This window comes from Cnephaeus nilssonii, assembly GCF_951640355.1.
Source record: "Cnephaeus nilssonii genome assembly, chromosome: 3".
Taxonomy (NCBI): domain Eukaryota; kingdom Metazoa; phylum Chordata; class Mammalia; order Chiroptera; family Vespertilionidae; genus Cnephaeus; species Cnephaeus nilssonii.
The window spans coordinates 61,019,815-61,035,860 of NC_137074.1; positions in this window are offsets into that span (position 1 = coordinate 61,019,815).

Here is a 16,046-nt window from a genome sequence, read left to right on the forward strand (position 1 = left end):
TTCAGAGAGAGTGGAAAGGAAGGGGAGAGACAGTGGGAGGGAAACACAGATGTGAGAGACATATGGATTGGTTTCCTCCAGCAATGCGCCCTGACCAGGTCAAGGGATCAAGCCTGCAATGTAGGTACATGCCTTTGACCAGAATCAAACCTGGAAACCTAGAGTCCTCAGGCCAACACTCTATCAACTGAGCCGAATGGGTGAGGGCAAGGAGGAAAGTTTTCTCATCTTTATAATCTCCAAGGTGCAGATTATTTGTTTAAAGGTTGGAAGAGTTGAAATCTAAGCTACAAGTGCCCTCTTAGAAGCTTCTGGGCGTGTACCTCTTGAGAACTCAATTCCCTTAACTATAAACTTAGAGAGCATATGGGTCAGTGACTGTACATCAAATTTATGTTTTGCTTGGTCCTTATCGTTTTGTTTACTTTATGGAATTAAGTGCTGAGTTAAAACACACACACACACACCAGGAGATTTGTGTTTAACTTTCCTTGACAAAATCAATCATTTTGTCATTTAGTAACCTCATTTCTGAATAGTTACAATGTGCTGGACCTGCTGCAAAGCCATCCATTTTACACTGAACTGCCATGGCCCTCCTGCTCCGGATACCATAGTCTGTCATAGCAACCTGCTCGGTATTCTTCTACCAGCCCACCTCCCCTGCCTTTCCTAAGCATCTGTGTTTTTAATACCTTCTATGATGACTGCTATCATTTCCAACTGTAACCACTGTTACCCTTTGATATTGAGAGATCCTTCCTCCTATGCAGTTACTTATAATCCCATTAGTAATCATCTTCTCATCTGTGGTCTTTCCAGGTTTTAAACTTCTGTGGTGCAAGGACAGTGCATATTTAATTTGCTTTGTGCAGCACGCATCATAATACCTTGTGTAGAAGCTTTGCCGTGATTTCCATGGACATGCTTTCTTTCTTATGTCTATTTTAAAACGCCATCTTCATCAGCTTTTTTAGCAACCCTATCAGCAAGGCATTTGTAATTGTCCTTCCCAGGCAGTTCCTTAAAGCACAGGGTATCTGAAGCCTTGTGAGGTGGTAAGTTCTCAGAAATCACAATGAGCACTTACCCTAAATATACCAAAGTGGTAGGATTTAGTGAAGTTTAAATTGACCAACTGATTTCATTTAGTTCTGCACTCTGATTCATTTTAATCTATAGGCATATTTGCATGTGCTCATTTGCATGGCCAATGCACAGGTGCACATCTATGCATATTTATTTTAGGCAATTGAGAGTGTTAATTTTACAGATATGATAATGCAATTTTAAGTTCAGAAAAATCACAACATAGAAATTTGGCAGTGTTGGGAATCCATAGTATTCAGTGATATACATATGCAATATACCTTACCAAAAATAACTTCTTAATTATACAAGACACATTACTTATATTACTTTTATTATTTTAAAATATAAAATTTATATATTATTTTTTTTCACATATGGCATTTTATGTAATCCTCCCCACCAATTCAAGGAAAATGATGTTTTTTATAAATGAGAGGAATACTTCTAATGAGTATATCCCTAACTGTCTTTTTGGATGTCAGACTATGATACAGTATAAAAAAAAAAAAGTAGAGTCCCCTACTTGAACCAAACTAAAGGCCTCTGAGTCCTGTTTATTGGCATCCACTCACCTCTGCACTGCCCATGCCTGGAGGTTCAGGTACTCAATAGTACTCTAATGTTTGAAAATCTGTTTGAAATCAGTGGATTAGACATTTTCTGGTGTTCTCTTAGACCAATATTTTGTAAATCTGGATGTTATTTGCCTATATTTGTATTCCTTTTGTGATATAACTTGATATCAATAAATATCTTTAAGGAAATATTACCTGCACTTTTTTCTAGTGACTAAAAAAGCATATTAAAAGATCATGAACTCATAAATACTTTTAAATTTTGTTACTAAATTGAAATTTGGCATTACTCTTTAGGGTAGGATTTCTTCTTAACACTTTTTGGAATTCTGTAACAGAAATGTGATAAATGATTCTGCATGTGCATAGCATGTAGCTTCGGTCTTAGAGTTTCTGAACACCAGCTTTCTAGATTTGATCTGAAGGGTATTATGTCTTTCTTACTGGCTCTGCTATTGCTTTTATACTGTCATAAACTTAACGATGTCCCATCAAGTCACATTAACATTTCCCTTGGGCTGGGATGATATGAAACCTACCTCAATCCTTTGGCTTTAAAAAAAAATCTCTTCTCAATAACTACTATTATATTTTAGAGCAAGTGAAGAGCCTGTTTTCGGGGGTGCCAATGAGCAATGCAATGCCCATATATTGACTCTAGAACCGAGTCTGAAAAGACAAGAAAAAAAAGAGCCCCGAGGAAGAGAAAGAAAGCACTTGGAGGATACCCAAAGTAAAAATAACAACATCCAATGTGCCCCTCTGAACAGCCATCCTGTTGTTAATGAGCCCAGGAGCCCATGGCTTCTCTCTCTTGGCTGAGGTATAAGGTACCCAAGTCAGGGTGGCAGACAGGATAGGAACCATGGGATTCCCTGGATCACGTATGTATGAACAAGAGCATCGATATTAGATGAGAAACCTTCTCGCTCACAGCATTGTTTTCCTCTTTAAAATTGGGTATATTAATATTTTATTTTCACCAAGCTGTGGGGACGGTATATATTATTGATGATACTGTGTTTTGTAGAGTTTCAGAATCTCTGGATTTCCCGGCTCTATTATTGTCCCAGTATTGTACACTGGAGAGAGCCTTGGAAAAATAATTTTCCATGTTTCCAGGGTTCAATAATAATGGGAGGATCGATTGCAGGAAAGGTTCTCATTTCTATTCTTCCTCGCTCTGTCATCCTTTTGTCCTCTTCCCCCCTTCACATCCCCACTCCACTGTTTGTTGAAGGGTAGGGTCTAGAAGCCAGTGAAAGGGTCGTTGCTTTACAGAGATATTTCCAGAGCTTTAAAGAAAAGGAGAGGCTGTGGGAGATAGCCACCCTGAGACCAGTCCTGTGTCCCCAATGTGCAAAGAGAATGAAGGAGAGACAGTATTCAGATCAAAATGCAGAGGCTAGAGTCCCCACATCAGTCCCTGTGTTTTGTCATTCTCTTTTGCTGAAGGTGTATGTCATAGCAATTGCCTATCATATACTTACCTAGTTTTGAAGATAACTTAAAGCAAACTAGAAGTAGTGATATTGGGTCTCAGGCACTCATTTCTCATCCAGCCACTTAAATATTCTCTGTCATTCACACACAGAGTGAGAGGGGAAAGCTCCACAGGCTGTTCCTTCCTTTGTGATTGGATAATGCATGGTTCCAGTACCATTTTCAGCATGTCGGTTTCACACAATCATTTTCTCAAGTAATGTTTTTCAGAAGTCATTCTTGTCCTCACTTTATTATTTCCTAGCTGTTTGGAGTTAGAATAGAGGTTAGAGGAATGTGGAAGACAGGTCAGACTTTCCATTGCAATCTCCAATCTGGATGGAGGTCAGAACGATGATGAGCACAGGCTACAGAGGGATAGGTCATTATTGTTATCATACTCACATCTGCATTGCCACTCCATTTCTCTCTCTCTCTGCATCTAGTCATTTTCACTCTGTAGTCACTTGAGCCTGAGGTTGTAGTTGGAGCCACTGCAATACGGACTGCCTGGTTTGGGGTTCAGGTGTCTCTGTAATCAGCTAGTACCCAAAAGAGCTGTAAGAATATGTAAAACCTCTTCTCTGGAAAATTAGTAAGTGGAAATTTGTCATGTTTTCCTTTGGTTCATCCTGCCCTTAAATTTAAAGTGCCTTTGTTGAGCGTTGACTTATGAACCAGGAGGTCATGGTTCAATTCCAGGTCAGGGCACATGCCCATGTTGTGAGCTTGATCCCCAGTGCAAGGTGTGCATAAGGCAGCCAGTCAATGATTCTCTCGCATCATTGATGTTTCTATCTCTCTCTTCTTTTCCCTTTCTCTCTGAAATCAATAAAAATAGACCTTAAAAAATAAATAAAGTGCCTTTGTTACCTAAATCCATGCATTGCAGCTGAAGTCTAAAATTGTAGCCACATTTTGCCTGTATTCAGGGAAAGTGACAGCTTGAATCTTAAGTGCATCTCAAATTGCTCAGTGTAAACAATTCCAGGGCCCAAGGTAGAGGGGCATGGAGAATAATTATACATCTGCCTCATGCTTTTCCACTTTCAGCGTTCTTTCTTCTACTTGGACAATTCTTCATCTCAACCATATCTAACAAATCATTAAAAATCACACAGGGCAGATGAGTAGTCATTCAACCAAGACAGGTGGTCTAACTTTCAGGCCCCAGATATTTCCTGACATAGTTAATTCTAACTTCACAGAGATGCATGGTTCTTCTCTTCATGACTCTGTCCTTGCAGTTAATTTAATTTACAAGGAATCCAAGATCAGCACTTGTGTGAGTAAATAAATTAATTACTTAATATAATTTCTCAATCATAAATCTCACACCCTCTACATTTGAGATCGATAAATACTTTTCTTGAATCATACCCTCATTTTCAAAACTTGAGAATGTGAAGGCTGCCAGTAGATTCCCCTGAGGGGCTTCAGAGCATCCATCAGCATGGCAGGTGTCATCCTGGCTGACACAGGTTTCACCCTCTGCTTTAACATACCCATCCTTTTACCTCTTTCTCTTGCTTTCTCTCCCCTCCTCATCTCTGCTTCAGAAACTGAGCTACTTATCACCAAGAGGGCTTATCTAAGAAATGGCATTTTCTGAGGTCCTGATGAACTTCTATTCCCACAGAAAGACGTGAAGGAATTACCTGGATTTGTAGCAGCTGGCTGACCCTTCCCCCCACCCCCTAAAAATAATAATGCCATGGTAACTGCGATATGATCCTGGATTGAAAGCTGACCTGGGGTCCAGCATATGGTTTACATCCTAGATAGTATTTTAAGTCAGGCTGAGGCACATGTCCATGCAGGTGGGAAGCAACTATGTTACCCATCATCAGGCAGGGTATAGTTAGGGATAGAAGCTGGCTTTAAGTGCCAGAGTATATCTGAGAGGTCAGGAAGTGTGTAGAGCATAATGGATGGGTTTAGTACTAATAAAAACAACTACTCAGTTGGTCAGCTATCAAAGGCAGATGAAAGGCAGAGGGCTATGGGCTACTCCCTCTAAGAGAAAGGCCCAGCAAAGGGCTCTACCGCCTCTTTGTGCCATAATGTCCTTTGCCATTTTGGTAAAGTCAATGGAACTATTCCCAGAATAATGCTTAATACATAAACAAAAAATATAGGATTTAGACGTCAAGTTCTGATAAGATGGAATAGATGTGCTATTCCTTCTTCCTCCACTAAGATGAAAACGTTGGACATTACATATAAAAGAAATATTAGAAAAGTCTGAAGGGTGGAGAGAAAAGGGCAGATTGATGAGGCACCTTTAGACTAAAAAATCAACATGGTAGCACGTTCCCTGGGCCTTAAAACAAACATCAACAAATTCAAAAGAATTAAAATCACACAAAGTATGTTCACTGACCACAGTGGATTCAAATTAGAAATCAATACCAGAACGATAACATGAAAAATTTCAAACAATTAGAAACTAAGCAACACACTTCTAAACAATCAACAAATCAAAGAGAAAGTCTCAAGAGAATTTTTTTAAAGCATTTAGCTGAATGAAAATAAATTGTGGAACATGGCTCAATCAGTGCTGGGAAGGAAATTTACAGCAGTTAATTCTTACATTAGAAAAGGGAACAATCTCAAATCAATAATCTAATCTTCTATCTGAAGAAACTAGAAAAAAAACAGAGCAAAATAAACCTAAAAAAGTAGAAAGAAGGAAATGAGGACAAAAAGCCATGAAAATGAAAACATAAAAACAATAAAGGAAAACGTGAAGCCAAAAGATTGTTCTTTGACAAACATTTGCAAAATTGAACACTCTCCTCTCCCATAGAAAAAAAGAGAAAAGATAAATTACCAGGAATGAAAAAGGGGATATTACTTCAGAAGCTGCAGACTTGAAAGGATGAACAACTCTATAAACATAAATTTGATAGTTTAGGTGAAATAGACAATTTCTCTAAAAGCAAAAACTACTGTGATTCACCTAATATGAAATACAAAATTTGATAACCATGTAACTATTACATTTTAATTTATAGTTTAAAAATTCTCTATAATAAACCTTCACCACAAAATGGTTTTATAATATAGTTATTCCAAACTTTTGGGAAGAATTAACACCAATTCTGCACAAGAGAAGAGGAGACATACTGATTCACTTTATGATGCTAGCATTCTCCAGATACCATAGCTAAACAAAAATTTTTCATTTTCAATAATAAAAAATACATAAAAATGTCCCTATATTACAGATGTAAAATTTCTTAACAAAATGTTGCCAATAGAATTCAGTAATCTATAAAAAAAATTGCACCCTGCTCAAGTGAAGTTTATTTCAGGAATAGAATGTTGGTTTAGTATTTGAAATCAATTATTGTAATATACCATATTAACAGGTTAATGAAGAACAATCTCATAATCTTATTAATGATACAAAAAAACCTACATTTGACAGGATTCAACAACCCTTCATTATAAAAATTTTCAGATAACTAGAATAAAAGTGAACTTCCTCAACTTGATATAAAACATCTATATAAACCCTGCAACTAACAATTTACTTAAAAATTGAAAATGTTAATACTTTCCCCCTGATATTACCAACAAGTTAAGCAAATCCATTCTTACCAATCTTATTCAACATAAGATTGTTAGAACAATCGTAAAAATTCTAGCCAGTGAAATAGCAAGAAAGGGAAATAAAAGGCCTAGAGGTCAAAAAGAAGAAATAAAACTGTACCTATAGGCTGATAGCATGATTGTGTAGGTAGAAAATCATAAGGATTCTATAGGAAAACTCCTAAAACTAATGAGTGAATTAGAAGACAGAAAATATAAGATAAATATTTTAAAAATATGCATTTCCATATACTGTGGACACCAAAATTAAAAATTCAGTCCTGTTTATTCTTTCTCAAAAATTAAATTCTTAGATGTAAATTTAGCCAAACATATCCAGATTTTGTATGCTGAAAACTATTAAACTCTAAAGAAAGAAATTAAAGAATAACTAAATAAATAAAGAGCATACCATAGTCATTGATTGAAAGATTCAAGTGTGGTAATTGCTGGGGGGAGAGGTGTGGGTGAAGGTGAAAGAGGGAATAGAGGGGATAAATGATGATGGAAAAAAATGAAATAAACAAAAATATATACTACATATTTCAATTCCCCCAAAATTGATAAACATGTTTAATGCCATTCCTATTAACATTCCAGAAATATATGTTTTGTAGATCTAGACATGATTACTATACAATTTATATTAAAAGACATAGGAACTAGAATATCTAAAATAATTTTGAAGAATAAAATGAAATGTGAGAAATCAGTCTACCTGTTTTCCTGAATTAGTATGTAACCATAGTAATCAAGAGTATATACTTTGGGGAGCAAGATAAACTTATAGAACAATGGGACAGAATAGACAGCCCTGAAATATATACACACGAATATGCTCAACTGAGTTTTACAAAAAATGTGAAAAGCATCTAAGGAAGGATAGACTTTTTCATAGATGGAACATGGAATTATTGGACAATCATAGATGGAAACAATTCTAAATTTAAATCTCACAACCTATATAAAATAAATTAAAATAGTCATGAACTTAACTGTAAAACATAAAGTTATAAAAAAAATTTCAGGTAAAACACACACACAACAGAAAGTCTTTGGAATTTAGGGTTTGGCAAATGATTTTTCTGCTTGACACTAGACGCACAGCCATAAAAGGAAAAATGGTAAATTGGGCTTCATCAAAATTATACACTTTTTTTCTACAAATAACCTTAGAGAGGGACAAGTTATACACTAGTAGAAAAAAATTCAAACCATATTCTACAAAGGACTACTATCTAGAATAAACAAAGAAATACCAAATTTCAAAAATAAAAAAACAAACAGTCCTATCAGAAAAGGGGCAAAAAAACATGAGCAAGTATTTCACTGAAGAAGATATGTAGATGAAATATAAGCATATAGAAAGATATTCAATATTACTAGTGGGGAAATGCAAATTAAAACCACAATAAAATGTCACTAGACACCTATCAGAATGGCTAATTTTTTTTAATTAAAAATTTGATAATATAAAATGATGAGGAGGATTCTGAGGAAATGTATTGCCCATGCATTGCTGTTGGTGATGCAAAATTTTCTACAGCTTGAAAACTGTTCCATAGTTTTTTAAATAAACTAAATATGAAACTATCATTGCTCAGTAATTGAACACCTAGATATTTGTCTCAGATAAAAGAAAATGTACACACACACACACACACACACACACTCACAAAGCTGGACACAAATGCTCAGAACAGCTTTTTTTTTAATATCTCCACACTGGAAGCAAGCAAGCCACATGTCTTTCAGTGTGTGAGTAATTAAACGCACTGTGGTATGTGCATACCATGGAATACTACTCAGCATGCAAAAACCTGGATACATCCTCAGAGAATTATAGTGAGAAAAAGGCCAATTCCAATATATTACCTTCTATATTATTCCATTTATATTATCTTGAAGTGATAAAATTATAGAAATGGAGAGCAGAGTAGCGGTTGCCAGGGGATAAGGGCAGTATATGGGGCGTGGGGAAAGAGGTAAGTGTGATTATTTTTAAAGGCGGGAAATACAACAGGAGTGATCCTTGTGGAGATGGAACTGTTATTTACCTTCACTATATCAATGTGAACATCCTGGTTGTTATATTATACTGTGGTTTTGAAAAATGTTACCATTGGGGATAATTGTATAAACGCTACATGATATCTCTTTGTATAATTTTATACAATTAACTATCTATAGAGCCCTCAGAATTTATAAAATAGACATTGTAATATTAATCCTTCCAATCCATGAATGCAGGGTATCTTTCCATTTGTGTCTGCTTTAATTTGATTTATCAGTGTTTTATAGTTTTCGTGCATATGTATTTTACCTCCTTGGTTAAGTTTATTCCTAAGTATTTCACTGTTTTGATGCTATTGTAAATGGGATTATTTTCTTGTTTTCCTTTCCAGATAATTCAATGTTACTGTAAAGAAATATTACTGATCTTTGTGTGTTGACTTGTATCAACAGTTAGAGCTTACTGAAAACAATGATGTAAGATATATTTTCCTGTCCAAGTTCACAGATCCCTTGTTAAAAACCTAGTCCAAAAGGGGTATCCAGTAGGTTTTCAAATTGCATAGACCTGTAGCTCCATCTGAAGTGTTACCTTCAGAGTTCTAATTCACTGTACCTGTCCCTATCTAAAATTTTGGTTGGTAAAGGGTTCTGCTTTTTTCCCCCAGATTTTCTTTTTATGGAGCCTTAATGATCTCTCTTCTCAAGACCATGATCTGACACTGTAACATTCCTACTTGTACTGATACTGCATTGAAGGTTAGGGCACACTTTCTAGAATCATGGTGTGCAACCCATGTGTAATGCTATCATCTCCCCGGCAAGGAGAGAGTTCTATTTCAATTAGACCTTGTCTGGAAAGATACATGTTAGTAGATTTTTAAAAATCTATTTTTATTGATTTCAGAGAAGGGAGAGAGAGAAAGAAACATCAATGTAAAAGATAATCATTGATCTGCTGCCTCCCGCACACCCGCTACTGGTGATTGAGCCTGCAAGCTGGGCATGTGCCCTGACCAAGAATGGAACCAAGACCTCATGGTTCATAGATGGATGCTCAACCACTGAGCCACACCAGCCAGGCAATGTTAGTAGATTTAAATTAAGAGTAAAAGAACACTTGTTAATATTGTGGCCACAGGAGAGTACTTTTTTATTAGGTTGCTATTGTTGTTGTTATTAGTGAGGAGAGACTTACGCATACTTAAAACGTGTGGGAGGATCTGGATAAAAGAAGAGATTGACTGTATATTGGTAATGCAGTCAGAAGATCACTGGATCCAGAAGTCAGATTGCATTCAAATCCCAGCTCCATCTCCAGTAATATAAAGTATCACTTCGGGCAATTTCACTAACCCCCTGCACCTCAGTTTTCTCCGAAGAAAAATAAGATGATTGAGAATTCTCCAGTCTCTTCAGATCAAACATTTTATAATTCTACAGTTTAAATTTTGGTGCTAGAAATACTGCAATAACATTTTTAATGTTTCCCATCTGTAGGTGCTCTTTTCATCTTTTGAACACATAAATGTCATGTCAAAACTCCAATTTTCTTTCTGGATTTGGAGTTGACTAATTTCTCTTTTAACACTTCAAGACTTTGGATTGTCTCCTTGGAGAAGGGTATGACTCTACCTGTCAAAGATTATACTGTTCTTCTGAGAGATAACAGCATCAACACCTTTATGATTATTTTTCCCCCACTACTTTCATTCACAGGGATACTCTTAGCTGGATCCCTTCCCTGATTAACTCATGTTTGATCTTTGGCTATGACTTGTCTAGAAGGGTCTGGGTTAAAGATAACTTCCGTGAGAGTGTCTGTGTGTGCACCTTGTAAGTTATTTTATTGATCAACTTGATAGGGTGTGGCAGTGTTTATGTGTGAAGGAGATTCTCTGTCATGGTTAAAAGGAGAAGTGTTTTTGCATATTACACCAGGTGTGTGTCTTACTATACTATTTCCAAAGCATTTTCTAATTACATAAGATTTGAAACAGGAATTGTCAAATTTTAGAAGCAGTAACAGATGGGAGAACCGAGTCACAGAGCTTCAGAAGCCAGAGGTGCCCTGACTGCCACACATGTTTTCAGCTGGATTAGCTATTTTGTCTCATGTCAGGCTGTGTGTTTCACACCATTTGAGAGACTTTCCGTTTTGAGGAATTTCAGAACAAGGGGAACCCTCTTCTCAGTCTGAGAGCCCTGCCTGACGCAGGCTTTCTTGTTTGTTCTGCTATCTTCCTAATGCAGCTGTGAGTACATTTCCAGCACTCTCCACCTGCCAAGGTGACGAGGCATCAGGTGCCAGGTAGGGTTATCAATCTCGAGGGCTTTTAGCAGCACATCCTGCCACTGTTTGACAGCATGTCTCCGTCAAGGAGACTGTCTTCCTTAGATCGATAAATCAATCAGTCCTTTTTACATCTTATGAAACACTCCTCACGCCCATGTCACTCAAGCCGCACCACACACAAATGGAGAATCAGGGCTGAGGTCGGCCCAAACCGTCCCCATTCACATTCTATACCATAATCACATATCCTTCCCAAAAATCAATTCCTGGCACTGGGGTAATGGATCAAAGTCCAGTTCTTCATTCCTCTGAACTGATGAGTAAATCTGTCTAAAGTGCTGGATGTTATAGTGTGTTTAAAACTAAATAAATCACATCTGTAATTCAAAGGCAACTAATTGCAAGGTTTATGATTAGAACTCCTCAAAGCAGACAACAAAGGTTTTATTAACAAATAGTAGGTTTCCTGATACTCCTCAAGGGCTCCCTGACTTTCATAGGCTATCAAAGTTGGGGGTGGGGGGCTCAGAGACCACCTAAGGGGCAGAAGCCAGGTATTTGCTCCTGGGCACTGACAAGTCCCAGCCACCTTGCTGGCACAGGGTGGGGGAGGGGTGGTAGTGCATCCTCTGTCATCCAGAGAAAGCCATGTGCATTCTTGTCACATGTTAGGTTTGGGCCTCAGATATTATTTAAACAATGGATTCTACTGCTTTGAGGGTAAATAATGAATGTCAGTCATTTGCATTATGCCTGGTGTCCTCATATTTCAAATGCAGAATCTGAAACCTATCCACATACCCTAGTCATGATGACACAACTGGTAAGTGAAAGATCTAGGATGGGACCCTCACTCCCCTCCCCTCAAAATCCATCTTAGATTAAATCCCATTTAGAAAGTGCCATAGGCTGTTCATAATTTTCCTAAGCATAAATTTTTTCCCTTTCAGAGCATAGCAAACTCCAAGGTTCAAACTAGAAAATGAAAATAAATGAACACCATACCCTAGGATTTCACTTATATGTGCAATCTAATGAACAAAATAAACTAACTAATAAAATGGAAACAGACTCATAGATATAGAGAACAGACTAACAGCTGTCAGAGGGGAGGAAGGTTGGTGTTCAGGGTGAAAAAGGTGAAGGGAATAAGCAAAGAAAAAACTCTAGGACACAGACAACAGAATGGTGATTACCAGAGGGGGACGTAAAAAAAAAAAAAGAGAAAGAGGGGATAAATGGTGATAGAATGAGACGTGACTTGGGGTAGTGAACACACAGTACAATACATAGATGATGAATTATAAAATTGTACCCCTAAAACCTGTACATTAACCAATGTCACCCCAATAAATGTAATACAAAATTTAAAAAGGAACAAAATAATATGCACTTATGTTGTCCTCTCTCACAAAGCAACATGCAGCTTTCTCTGAAAGCAGCAAGAAATAGCAAATGAATGGGAGGCCCAGGGGTAGGTTGTAATTAAGCTACTGATGTGCAGTTCTGTCCTGTTGCTGTTCTTTTTTTTAATAATGATGAGCCTCTCAAAGAGCTGAGGACAACTCTGCATCACTCAAAACTCAGCACACTGTATTCCATCTAAAGTAGTGATAGAAGACTCACCTGAACAATATAGCATTATTTAAAAATTTATTTGAAACCAATGTGTTTTGGTCAGTATCCTTATACCTTCGGTAGTAGGTGGTAGTTTATTATAGAGATTAAAGAACAAGGCTTGAGGAGTGAGATAGATCATATAAGTAGACCCGCGACTCTCTCCTAGATTGGGGGATAATTGGAGATTACACATTGGGAGGGAAAAGAGAGAAGATCACATCCTATCACTTTTATATACAGGGGAAGGCAGTCATATCTGGACTAAGATCCAAAAGCAAGTCCAGGGATGATTTGGGGAAGATGAGGACAAAGTTCCTATTAGAAAGAGCCAAAAAGAACTTTCCTACACAGGATACTATTAAGACTAGAAATGAATTGGGAGTTCACCTCATTGCTTCCCTCTCTCCCTGCTCACTCTGCCCAGAGAGGTGACACCCATGTTGCTCCTCTGTCAGAGGCAAAGGAGGAACAAACCCTGATTCCCCTGTTTCCCAGCCAAAGGCTCTTTTCAGTGTGCTATATTACCTATCAAGGCAGACTTGTTCACATAGCCGTTACGGTTACCCAAACCCATATTATGGTGACAGCCTACTGAAATAAGCATCTAAACTGATAACGATAGTTCATTTCATCTGGACCATAAAGTAGCAATAACTGTCTTCAGCTTCTTGGTTGAAACCAGACCTATCGTTTCTAGATAAATAGCTTTGCGTGCTCTTTACCAGTTTCCCGAGCAAACCAGTCTCCCTTGTTCTTCCACTCAGAAGCAGCATATGCTTAATTTTTAGACTAATTAAATAATTTTAAGGAGCTAAAGACAATTGATGTGTTTAGTTGATTGTTATTAAGTGGATCCTTACAGTCCTGGAGCTGTTATGTTGTCTGCCTGCTGATGTTTCCATTTCCTAGTTGCACATCCTCTTGGAGGCACACCTGGTCCACACATTTGTAGCAGGTTCCCCTGAATTCCCCTTGAATGAAGCATCCACCAAAGTATTTTTCCAAGGCTTCAAACATTTCTCAAAAAGTAAATGGTATACAAGCTTATGTGCCCGATGCCTCTGTAGTTACAAGCAGGGAAATGAAAGCCAATACTCAGAGTGCTTTGACAAATATAATACAGAATCTAATGAGAGATGCATGTGCATGAAACAATTTTTCTCCAACAATATTAAATGTAGGCAAAGACTATTTAGAGATACTTTCTTCAACTCTTTTAATCTTTTAGCCTAATTATTTTCTAGATCATTGTGGGATAACTTTGTATTTTTTCTGTCCCAATGTAGTCTTGAAATGTAACCTGAAGGTTCTATATTTGTTAAAACAATGACAATCTTTCCTTTTGCTCTGTAAGGTTATATGTATTTTTGATATTTGACATGAGTTTTTGGTGATATTACATATAACGTGGCTTTCCTGTGTGCTATAAAAGTAAGTTGTGTAACAAGGACTCAGTTTTCAAGTACTCGCAGAGGGCAAAGTCTAGTTTATTGTTTCTACTTGCCTTGATGGAAATACAGCTCATGCATTAGGATGAGTTCTTTTTAAAGTCAATCAACATGGAATGTATAAGGCTAGTAGACACTCTCCAGTACACAACTCTGAGATCTGTCAACTATGTGGTTATGCAAGGAAGATATTTCAAATATGCTTCCTGCCTTGAAAGAACTTTAAAGTGAGTGAAAAATACAAGTGCAACAAAATATGAGATTACTTAAAAGTCTTGGAAAATAATAAATAACAGATAAATGCTTATGGTTCTAGCACAGATAGACCCTGTTGAAGAACATTACAAGGCTCAGTAAGAATTGAGATGGGAACAGGTGATAGTGGGCTTTGAGCTGACAGTTGCTAGGTGAGTAAGTTTGGTGCAGAGGAGTAGACTGTATTGTGGGTCTCAAATATTCATTGCCTATCCCTAGAGGAGGATTTTACTTTTCTGGGCTATTGGCATAAGGCTTGGCCAGGTAGCTTGCTCTGGCCAATGACATGTTTGTCATTTTAAGAGGACACTTTAAGGATCAGTCATGCTTTGTTTTGGTGTCTTTTTCTTCTGCCACACAATGGGCATTGTTCCAATAAAGTCTTCCCAGTGAAATAGAGGGACAGCCAACCTATAATGGGCTTTGTTTAGTAAGACATTGAGATATTGGGGTCATTTGTTACTGCAATGGAAACTAGTCTGTCCTGACTGATACAGACAGGTAGAAGCAGGCTTTCAAGCAGAAGAAAAAATGAGACTTAAGCAACTAGAATGTTATTCTTTGAGTGGAGTGAAAAGACCAGTCTAATTTTAGAAAGAGTGTTTCTGCAAAAATAATGATAAATAAAATGTAATGGCTAGAGTGGAACTAGACATAGAAAGACTTACTTCAATCTTGAAACTGAGTACAAGTTGCTTAAATACCAAGACTGTATCTTTTTTTTCTCCTTTACAAGCTCATCCTGTAAATGTGACAGCTATTTAAAAATTTGTTGAATTTATAGTGTGAATTAAGTTGACACACTGAAGTATAGTGAAAATTTATTTTGTAAATGACCATGAGGGGGCAAAAATCCTTTAAAAACACACCATGATCTCTGAACTTTAATTGTGACCTGAGGAGAAGATTGTAACAAGGTGTAGAAAGACAAGCATAGGTTACAGTGAATATGTTAGAATTCCCATCTGGAAGACAGTTAAGTATTATTATGCAGTTTGACCGTGGGCTGTAAAATGTCTACTGACTATAAATAAAATGTTTCTACCTCTGCTAAGTGATTTATTATGTTATTAATGAAAAAATGGCAAATGTAGGTAGATTTGTCTCTTTTATAGAATTTAAAGAGTTATCAAGGGTGTTAAGAGATAATCCTAATCAAAATATGACATGTTCTTTATGACATTCGCCATCTGGCCAATCTGTCAGTGCCAAGGCTATTGGTTCTCAGCTGTTATCCCTACTTCCTGTGGTTTGTGATCAGTTCTGCTAGGTATAGCACGGGTAGCAATTACTTGCTCCTTCTTCTTCTAGTCTTTTACGATCTATAGTACTTTGCACTTACAGATGAGGTAAACATTCTTGGTAATATTTGTACAACCCTAACTGTGTTCCTCTTCGATCTATCATTGAACTTTGTAAACTCTGAAGCTCTAGTTCGGGCCTGCATAAGTTCTGAGCACACAGAAATACAATTTCCTTTATGTCCACAGCCATATTCCTTATTATAAAGATATTAGACCCAGGGATTCATCATGTTACCATAAAATCAGCATCTGCTTCAACTCACACTGTGCCATACTGGCTGTGTCAAAAGTGAATTAATTCCATTCAGAACTCAGTTCAATAGCCAAAAGCCAAGTTGCCCTGAACGCCATAAGGAGCAGAGGA